Source organism: Bos indicus x Bos taurus, chromosome 4 (genome assembly GCF_003369695.1).
Source record: "Bos indicus x Bos taurus breed Angus x Brahman F1 hybrid chromosome 4, Bos_hybrid_MaternalHap_v2.0, whole genome shotgun sequence".
NCBI classification, from domain to species: Eukaryota; Metazoa; Chordata; class Mammalia; order Artiodactyla; family Bovidae; genus Bos; species Bos indicus x Bos taurus.
Window position 1 is genome coordinate 85,021,351 of NC_040079.1, and position 11,204 is coordinate 85,032,554.

General features: G+C 36.4%; 1 non-coding gene across 1 annotated transcript; it reads right to left on the bottom strand.

Annotated features, from left to right (window-relative positions):
* Positions 1-7,051: 7,051 nt before the first annotated feature.
* Positions 7,052-7,158, bottom strand: LOC113891962. The gene has a single exon (XR_003510936.1). It is a non-coding gene; the product is annotated as a U6 spliceosomal RNA (small nuclear RNA).
* Between the last annotated feature and the right edge of the window lie 4,046 nt (positions 7,159-11,204).

Consider the following 11,204-nt stretch of genomic DNA (forward strand, 5'->3'; position numbering starts at 1 on the left):
GATGTAACAATTCAAAATGTATGTAAAATAAGTGGTCATAGGTCAATTCTGAAATTCTGAGAGTAAAATAAAAAGAATATTTAACTATCGGACTTATTAGGATCAGCTTCAAACATAAGACTGCCATTTTGTACCTCTTGGTCACCTGGATGATGTCACAATAAAACATGGCTAATTCAGATACCTGGAGTTTAGTGTTCCAAAAGCTTCAGGTAATTGAAAGTCACTGGAAGTATAAATGGAAAAGGAAAGGGTAGGAGGAGTCAGCCTTTAAAGTGTAAGAAGCAAATGGAGAAGATTAGAAGGCCTGGTTAATCCAATGTTCTATTTGCTAACTGATTAGAAAGAAACAGCTTATTTCTTGTTGACAGGATTTTCTTTGGAAAGACAAGAAACAAGAATAAACAGAGCAAAAGATGTGAAATAAGCTCACATAGAAGAAGGAGACTGCGGGGGAGGAATAGGAGAAGGTTGGGGAGAGAAGTGTGAAACTTGGTGAAAGTAAAGGGAACTAAAAGATAGAGGAGACAATTCTGGAGAACATTCAGTTACTTTCAATAAAATCAAACATATGTAGGATTAGGAAGTAGAAGAAGTTAGGATTTGCAAATGACCCAGTGCAAAATAGCAAAAATGTGCCTAATGTTAGACAAATTCATAGTTGAATTTGTAGAATTAAAACTGGCTATAAAATATATGTGAGTTGAAGTTTACATTGTGTAGCTGCAAAGACTTAGCCATCTGAGGCAAACCAGCCTTGTACCCCCCACAACTGATGACCGCCCAGGAAGAAACAGAAGTGAAAACTAAAAAATAAATAAATAAAACAGTGATGAAAAATGAGATTAGTTTAACACTCTCTGATTTACTATTATAGGTAATGGAAAGTAAACATTTGGTTCTTCATATAATTTAATCACAGAAACAATATGACTAATATACACTTTAAAGGAAACCAACTGACTTTAGGATTATGATCAAATGAAGACTGCAGTTTTTAAATGAGGTAACCTGGAACCACTAAATCATTAATATATTTTAATCACAAGTTAAAACAAGAGAGGGATAGTCAATACCAATATGCACAGACAAGTAGACAGTCTTGTGGGTTAAACGTAGGTGTACCATAGACCAACCAGACAGGAATGTTGGAAATAAACTAGAGTCAGAGTCAAAAAAAAAAAATAAGAAGGAGGAAGGTTTTGAATGTGTGTAAATCACAGGATGTGAGCTTGTGAATGTATGGGATAGCGCAGGCCTATGGCATCTCTTGGACTGCGAAGAGATCCAACCAGTCCATTCTAAAGGAGATCAGCCCTAGGATTTCTTTGGAAGGAATGATGCTAAAGCTGAAACTCCAGTACTTTGGCCACCTCATGCGAAGAGTTGACTCATTGGAAAAGACTCTGATGCTGGGAGGGATTGGGGGCAGGAGGAGAAGGGGACGACAGAGGATGAGATGGCTGGATGGCATCACTGACTCGATGGACGTGAGTCTGAGTGAACTTTGGGAGTTGGTGATGGACAGGGAGGCCTGGCGTACTGCGATTCATGGGGTCGCAAAAAGTCGCACACGACTGAGCGACTGAACAGAACTGAACTGATGGCGTCTCTCACTAACTCTGGTTAGAGAGAAGTTGCTAAAAAACCATGTAGTGTAATTCGTTCTACTTCATTTGTTCTTGTATGATATTGTTGCATGGAAGAGAGCAGGAACTGAGAAAAGGAAGTGTCTCTCCTCTCCTGCCTAAATTGAATTGGTCTGAGGTTGGAGTGAACTCAGTTCCTGATCTTTCTACTCTTGCTTCAACTCTGGAGATCAGGGAGAATTTAAGAAATCAACCATGGTTTCTTTCCAGGTTTCAATAAAAGATAGTTTTATTTTTTAAGCTTTTATAGACTTTTGAAAGTGATGGAATAATTTCTAATTAATGTCACAAAAATACAATAACCCTTGTTCAAATACCTGAAATACATAGCATGAAAAAGAAAACTATAGCTCAGTTTAAAAGAAAACATAGATGCAAATTTATAAATATATTATTAAGATGGCAAAGTAAATAATTCATTAAAAATTCTTTAGCAGCAAATAATTTTTATTGCAAAAATCTAGTTATTATTAAATACCATATTAAAATTCATCATTTTTATAGCCTCTCTCTCTCATTTATATAGAAATAAATTGCACATTTATTTCTAAAACCAGTCAACCAAAATACAAAATATATTTAGCAAGCTTTAATACATTCTACAAACAGTAAACTTGGAAAAAGGTATCAGTCACTGAATAGCAAACAAAATCACACTGTAAAGGGAAATATTGGAAGCATGTCACTGAAATCAAAATGACAAAAGAAACATTATTTAAAACTGTTTTAGACATTCTGGATGATACATAAAATGAGCAATTGGGTATGCTTTTGGGAAAAACTTCTTTGCAGAAATGTGATTATATTAATATAAAAACTAAGATGAAGTGAAAATTCCAGTAACAGAAATGAGAAATTTTAAAGAACCCAGAGATGAGGCAAATACACTCAACAACATGTCTTTCTTGTATTCCCAAAATAGCCTTTATAGAAGGGTTGAAATTTAACAAACTACCTGTACCTTCCATCATACAGGAAACATGTGGTTTCCATATTTTCTGTAACTGATCTCATTTTTCTCACTTATCCCTGTGCTATTGGGTAGCATATGATGACAAGGAGTAGAGACGGTTGACTTTTACTTGCTTAAGAAGACAATATCTCTGCCTATTATATTTTAACACAGTTCAGCAACAAGTTGTTGTTTTTAATTTGAAGTTCTCAATCACATCAGTTATAAGCTAATATGCTATAATAAATGCTTTATTGGGGTGAGACCACATATACAAAACATATAGAAATTATGCTAGATATAGAAAGTTGGAACAAACAACTTCTATGTGGCAATTCTTTGATTTTAATTCTAGAGCTGCCTGAAAACTCTTCTAATATTATCATAAAGGACAAACCCTCACATCTTATTCTGATAGTTTGTGGGAGGATATCATTTTTGTTTGTCTCTAATGGAACTAATGAAGGGCAGATCAGTAAAGAACTTAAATCCACAGAATTCTCCCCCCGCCCAAAGACTTGCTTGTTTGGGATCACCACATCAAACACAGAAAGGTGAAAGATAATCCCCAAAGCAGGATAAATAAGAATGAAGGGGAAAAAAGAAAATATGTTTTAGTTGGCTATTACAAAGTGTGTGATTAAATGTTTGTGTTTTACAAAGGCTAAAGCATATTTTGTCAGTCATTTCCGCCATTGGTGTCTGAGTTTGGTGTCCAGCCCATGAAATTAAATCCATTTATAGTTAAGCCATCAAAAGAGTAGATTTCTAAAAACCTATTTAATAACAAAGGTGTCCTTATCCAGTAAGCCTTTTGAAATCTTTAAATTCGGAGATCTCAATTCATCAAACCCATTCAGACATAAAAGTTTTAAGATCAAGATATCATATTTAGGGCAGACTAAATGGTATATGAAATGTGATAAGCTCTACATTCTCTTGAGACATGCTCATTAAACTTAAAAGAAGCTATTTGTAATATCAGGATGCATTAATAATGCTAAAGGGAAAGAATGTAAATATACTGGAGTGTATTTGCCGACATTTAAAATAAAGTTCTTTTTCTTTATTGTGAACCATGTGAAAACATATCAGTACCTGCTCACCATTGCATGAGTAGCAGTGAGCGATTTAGCTTGAAGGTCTGGTACACAAAGGTGACACATCTGATGGCGAGGGAAAATATATGCAAATAATAGTTCACTTTTAATAAAGTTACTGTAACTGAATAACTTTCTTCAAACAAATAGAATATGGATAGGAAAATAGTAAGTGTAAAAGAGAAAACTGAGCAGATACCACTTTATTATCTTTAATATGGAAAAGAGCTAGTAGTGATGTCAATGCTCTGAAATAGAGAATTTGTCTCTTCTCTCTTTTTGGCATCATCAGTATGGTTGGTTTATCAATTTTATTGATCTCAAAGATGTCAATGTGATATCATTAATTTTCTTCAGTACTTTAAAAAATATTGGTTAATTTTCACTTTTTAGAATATCTTTATTGAGGTATAACTGGTATATTTTTGACTGTGTGGATCACAATACACTGGAAAATTCTGAAAGAGATGGGAATACCAGACCACCTGATCTGCCTCTTGAGAAATTTGTATGCAGGTCAGGAAGCAACAGTTAGAACTGGACATGGAACAACAGACTGGTTCCAAATAGGAAAAGGAGTACGTCAAGGCTGTACATTGTCACCCTGCTTATTTAACTTATATGCAGAGTACATCATGAGAAACGCTGGGCTGGAAGAAGCACAAGCTGGAATCAAGATTGCCGGGAGAAATATCAATAACCTCAGATATGCAGATGGCACCACCCTTATGGCAGAAAGTGAAGAGGAACTCAAAAGCCTCTTGATGAAAGTGAAAGAGGAGAGTGAAAAAGTTGGCTTAAAGCTCAACATTCAGAAAACGAAGATGATAGCATCTGGTCCCATCACTTCATGGGAAATAGATGGGGAAACAGTGGAAACAGTGTCAGACTATTTTTTGGGCCTCCAAAATCACTGCAGATGGTGACTGCTGCCATGAAATTAAAAGACGCTTACTCCTTGGAAGGAAAGTTATGACCAACCTAGACAGCATACTCAAAAGCAGAGACATTACTTTGCCAGCAAAAGTCCGTCTAGTCAAGGCTATGGTTTTTCCTGTGGTCATGTATGGATGTAAGAGTTGGACTGTGAAGACGGCTGAGCATGGAAGAATTGATACTTTTGAACTGTGGTGTTGGAGAAGACTCTTGAGAGTCCCTTGGACTGCAAGGAGATCCAACCAGTCCATTCTGAAGGAGATCAGCCCTGGGATTTCTTTGGAAGGAATGATGCTGAAGCTGAAACTCCAGTACTTTGGCCACCTCATGCAAAGAGTTGACTCATTGGAAAAGACTCTGATGCTGGGAGGGATTGGGGGCAGGAGGAGAAGGGGACGCAGAGGATGAGATGGCTAGATGGCATCACTGACTCGTTGGACATGAGTCTGGGTGAACTCCGGGAGTTGGTGATGGCCAGGGAGGCCTGGCGTGCTGCGATTCATGGGGTCGCAAAGAGTCGGATATGACTGAGCGACTGAACTGAACTGGTATATTAAAAACTGAATATATTTAATGTGTACAACTTGGTTAGTTTGGACATATTCATATACAAGGGAAATCATAATACGGTCAAGGTAATAGAGCTACATATCACCTCTAATTTTCTTTGTACCCCTTTGCTTTTGTTATAAGAACTCAAAACAGATCTACCCTCAACAAAATTTTAGTTGCACAATGCAATATGGTTAACTACAGTTACTCTGTTGTATGACAGATCTCTAGAACATACACACCTTGCACAACTGAACCTTTTAAAATTGAAGTTTACTCAACTTACAAGATTAGCATAGTGATTCAGTATTGTTGTCAATTATATACATTATAGATTATTACAAGATAGTGGCTATTTCTCGGTGCGATCCAGTTTATCTTTCTTTTTTTTTAAATTTTATTTTATTATTTAACTTTACAATATTGTATTGATTTTGCCATATATCAACATGAATCCACCACAGGTATACACGTATTCCCCATCCTGAACCCTCCTCCCTCATCCCTCCCCATACCATCCCTCTGGGTTGTCCCAGTGCACCAGCCCCAAGATTCCAGTATCGTGCATCGAACCTGGACTGGCGACTCATTTCATATATGATATTATACATGTTTCAATGCCATTCTCCAAAATCATCCCACCCTCTCCCTCTCCCACAGAGTCCAAAAGACTATTCTATACATCAGGGTCTCTTTTGCTGTCTCATATACAGGGTTATTGTTACCATCTTTCTAAATTCCATATATATGCGTTAGTATACTGTACTGGTGTTTTTCTTCCTATCTTACTTCACTCTGTATAATAGGCTGCAGTTTCATCCACCTCATTAGAACTGATTCAAATGCATTCCTTCTAATGCCTGAATAATACTCCATTGTGTATGTGTACCACAGCTTTCCCATCCATTCATCTGCTGATGGACATCTAGGTTGCCACCATGTCATGGCTATTACAAACAGTGCTGCGATGAAAATTGGGGTACACGTGTCTCTTTCAATTCCGGTTTCCTCAGTGTGTATGCCCAGCAGTGGGATTGCTGGGTCATAAGGCAGTTCTATTTCCAGTTTTTTAAGGAATCTCCACACTGTTCTTCATGGTGGCTGTACTAGTTTGAATTCCCACCAACAGTGTAAGAGGGTTCCCTTTTTTCCACACCCTCTCCAGCATTTACTGCTTGTAGACTTTTGGAACGCAGCCATTCTGACTGGCATGAAATGGTACCTCATAGTGGTTTTGATTTGCATTTCTCTGATAATGAGTGATGTTGAGCATCTTTTCATGTGTTTGTTAGCCATCTGTATGTCTTCTTTGGAGAAATGTCTATTTAGTTCTTTGGCCCATTTTTTGATTGGGTCATTTATTTTTCTGGAGTTGAGCTGTAGGAGTTGCTTGTATATTTTTGAGATTAGTTGTTTGTCAGTTGCTTCATTTGCTATTATTTTCTCCCATTCTGAAGGCTGTCTTTTCACCTTGCTTATAGTTTCCTTTGTTGTGCAGAAGCTTTTAAGTTTAATTAGGTCCCATTTGTTTATTTTTGCTTTTATTTCCAATATTCTGGGAGGTGGGTCATAGAGGATCCCACTGTGATGTATGTCAGAGAATGTTTTGCCTATGTTCTCCTCTAGGAGTTTTATAGTTTCTGGTCTTACATTTAGATCTTTAATCCATTTTGAGTTTATTTTTGTGTATGGTGTTAGAAAGTGTTCTAGTTTCATTCTTTTACAAGTGGTTGACCAGTTTTCCCAGCACCACTTGTTAAAGAGTTTGTCTTTAATCCATTATATATATAAGATAAGGTGACCATAGGTGTGTGGGTTTATCTCTGGGCTTTCTATTTTGTTCCATTGATCTATATTTCTGTAAAAATATGGAGCGCTTCATGAATTTGCGTGTCATCCTTGCGCAGGGGCCATGCTAATCTTCTCTGTATCATTCCAATTTTAGTATATGAGCTGCCGAAGTGAGCACCAGTATATCTTTCTTGCTTACCTAGTTTATACACAGTGGTTTGCTAATCCCGTAGCCCTAGTTTATCCCTAACCCCTTCCCTCTCCATTTCAGTAAACATAAGTTTATTTCTGTATAAGTTTGTTTCTGTTTACAAATACACTCATTTGTATTTTTTTATTGTACTCTAATTCATAACCAGTACAATGTTTGTTTCTCTCCTTCTGACTTACGTACTTAAGCATAATATTCTTTAGGCTCATCCTAGTTGCTACAAATGATAGTATTGTATAGGTAGATAGATGGCTATGTGTATAACATCTTCTTAAGCCAATAATTTGCTAATGTGTACTTGGGTTGCCTGTCAGGTACTGTGTCTATTATTAATAGTTCTCCTATGAACATTGTGATGCATGTTGCTTTTCAAATTAGCCTTTTTATTTTTCTGGATATTTACCAAGGAGTAGAATTGCTGAATCATATGGTAGTTCTATTTTCAGTTTTTTGAGGCACATTTATACTGTTTTTCACAGAGGCTGCACAATTTCCCTTTTCACCAACAGTATAGGAAAATTTCTTTTTCTCCACATCCTCTCTAACATTTGTTATTTGTAAACTATTTGATGATGGTTATTTTGACATGTTTGAGGTGACATCTCCTGGTGGTTTTGATGTGTGTTTCTTTTTTCATGTGCCTGTTAGTATACTGCATGTCTTTTTTAGAAAAATGTCTATTCAGGTCTTCTGCCCATTTTTTATTGGGTGGTTTCTTTTATGATAATTGAAATGTTTGTCAGTGGCATCATTGCAAATATTTTCTCCCATTCTTTATGCTGTCTATTCATTGTGTCAATGGTTTCCTTTCCTATGCAAAAGCTTTTAAGTTTAATTAGGTCCTATTTGTTTATTTTTGCATTTATGTGTTTTGCCTTAGGAGACTGAACCAAGAAAAAATTTGTAATGATTTTTATCAGTTTTCTACCTATGTTCTCTTTTAGGAGTTTTGTGGTTTTCATTCTTGCATTTATGTCTTCAAACCATTTTAAATTTATTTTTGTACATGGTGTGAGGTTATGTTCTAAACTCATCATTTTCTCTGTTTTGTCCAATTTTCCCCATACCACTTGTTGACAAAACTATTTATTCATTGTATATTCTTGCCTCCTTAGGTTAATTGACTGTATGTGCATGGATTTACTTCTGAGCTCTCTTTTCTATTCCATTGATCTGTGTGTCTGTTTAGTGCCAATATCATACTGTCTTGATTAGTGTAGACTTGTAGTATAATCTGAAGTCTTGCAGGATTTTATCTCCAGCGTTGTTCTGTTTACTCAAAATTGCTTTGGCAATTTGAAATTTTTGTGGTTTCACACAAATTTTAGAATTATTTGTCCTATTCTATGAAAAACTTAATGGGCATATTAAAAGGAATGATGTTAAATTTGTAGATTGCTCTGGATAGTACAGATGTTTTAGCAATATTAATTCCAATCCAAGAGCATAGGCTATCTTTCCATTTCTTTGTATCATCTTCTGTTTCTTTCATCAATGTTTTAGAGTTTTCAGAATATGAGTGTTTCACCTTCTGGGTTAAGTTTATTCCTAGATATTTTTATTATTTTTTTATGTGATTTCTAAATGTTTTTTTTTTAAGTTTCTTTTTTTTTTTTGATGTTTCATTATTAATGTCTAGAAACAAAATAGATTTCTGGGTATTAATCTTTTAATCTTGTATCCTGCAACCTTGCTGAATTTATTTATTGGTTCTAATAGTTTGAGTGGAGACTTCATGGTTCTCTGTGTAAATTATCATTCCATCTGTAAATAGTGATAGTTTTACCTCTTGCCTTCTAAGGTTAATACCTTTTCTTCCTGCCTCCCCACCTCCCTTCCCCCCATTTTCCTCTCTCTTTCCCTCCCTCCCTTCCTTTCTTCCTTCCGTTTTGTCTGGTTGATACATGTATAGGACTTCCAATAGATGTTAAACAGAAGTAGCAAGAGTGGCCATTCTTGTCCTGTTCCTGGTCTTAGAGGAGATGCTTTCATCTTTTCACCATTGAGTATTAGTTTGGCTGTATGTTTGTCATAAATGACCTTTATTATATTGAGATATATTCTGGCTATATACTAGCTTAGTTAAGTAATCTTCAATCCTTATTATATATTTGCCTCTCCTTTTGGTATTTTCCCTTTCCTATGGATTCTTACTTCTTATCCATTTAAAGAAGACTCTTCAACATTTCTTTTAGGGTAGGTTTAGTATTGCTGAAATTTTTAAGTTTCTGGTTTTTCTGAGAAGTTCTTTATTTCTCTTTATTTATCATTCTAAATGGTAATTATTGCTAAATAGAGTTATCTTGAGTGAAGGTTTTTTTTTTTTTGTTTTTCCCCTCTCAGCCCTTTGATATACTATGCCACTGCTCCCTTGTGGCTTGCAGAGTTTGTGCAGATAGCCTTATGGAGATTCCACTGTATTTAACTACTTTTCTCTTGCCGCTTTTATAATTCTCTCTTTAACTTTTGCCATCTTCTTTATGATAGTCTTGACGTGGGATTGTTTGGGTTCGTTTCTGGGAGCTTGTATGCTTCCTCTAGTTAGATATATGTTTCTTTCTTTAGATATGGAAAGATTTCAGGCATAATTTCTTCAAATACAGTTTCAATATCCTTCTCTTTCTCTCTTTGCCTGCTGAAACCCTATAATGCAAATGTTGGCATGCTATTGTTATCCCAGATATGCATTGCATCTCATGTTTTTTTTAATTTATTTTATTTTATTGTCATCCTGTCTGCTGCTCTGATTGAATGGTTTCCATCATTCTATCTTCTAGATCATTCATGTTTTGTTTTGCATCATTTAGTCTGATGTTCATTGTTTCTAGAGGGCTTTATATCTCAGATATTTTATTACATATTTTTGTTTTCTTCACATTTTCTAGGTCCTTGTTAAAATGGTCTGTGTTTAGATCAATTCTCTTTTCTAATTCAATTACTATCTTTATTACCACTGTTTTGAATTCATTGGTACCTTATATATTTATGTTTCATTATTTAATTTTTTAGAGGTTGAAACTTTCTCCTTCAATTAAGAGTAGCTCCTCTGACTTTTCATTTTGCTTAACTCTCTCTGTCTCTATGAATTTAGATGAAACAGCTCTGTATCATGGCCTTGAAACTGTGAGCTCATGTGGGAGCAACCCTGTGTGCACTGTGAGTGCCCAGTGCCTTTGTGGGGAGGACTGGATTTCATGTGGATGCCTGTCAAGCCTTCCCTCAAGATGCCCTGGCTACTTTCACCTGTAGGGGGTGTGATGGTGAGGGGGGAGCTAGAGCCTACACAGGGTATGAGGCAGGACTTCTTCACTGCTCAATGGCTATTACTGCCCTGAGAGGGGTCTTCTCCCAGTGGGGTCTTCCTCCCAGTGCTGGAAGGGAAGCCCTCAGGGTCAGGCTTGAGCTAGCTCTGTTCCTTCTCTGTGTGTTTTTCTTTCTCCCCACACAGGGATTTTTGCCCAAAAAGAAGGGAGTGCTAAAGCAAGTGAAACTTACCATGCTTACAGGGGTCCAGTGATATGCTTTTGTAGACATCTGTGGCTCCTCTCAGACATAGCCCATGGTCACTTCCTTTCTCCATTGTGGCTACCCAGATATACTGCCAGGCTGTGGCATGGAATGGACATGGACAAAGTGTTCTCTTGGCTTAAGCAAGACAAGCCTCACACACGTGCGCACTCTTTCTCTTACTAGGACACCTCCGTGGAAAACAGCTTCTTCTGCCCCTACATGCATTAGAATTTTATCTGACTAAGAAATAACTACAAGATTTGAAGATTATTGAATAATTAGAAAAGGGAAATTATATGTGGGTGCTACAAGTGCATTGAATTATGCAAGCTCCTTTGCCATGATAAGGCTGAGAAAATGAAGTGTTTTTTGTTTTTTTGTGGGGATTTTTGGCCAGTAACCTAACAGAAGCAGAAGAGATTAGGAAGAGGTGGCAAGAACACACAGAAGAACTACACAAAAGAGGTCTTAACGACTCCAAAATCCATAACGATGTGTTCACT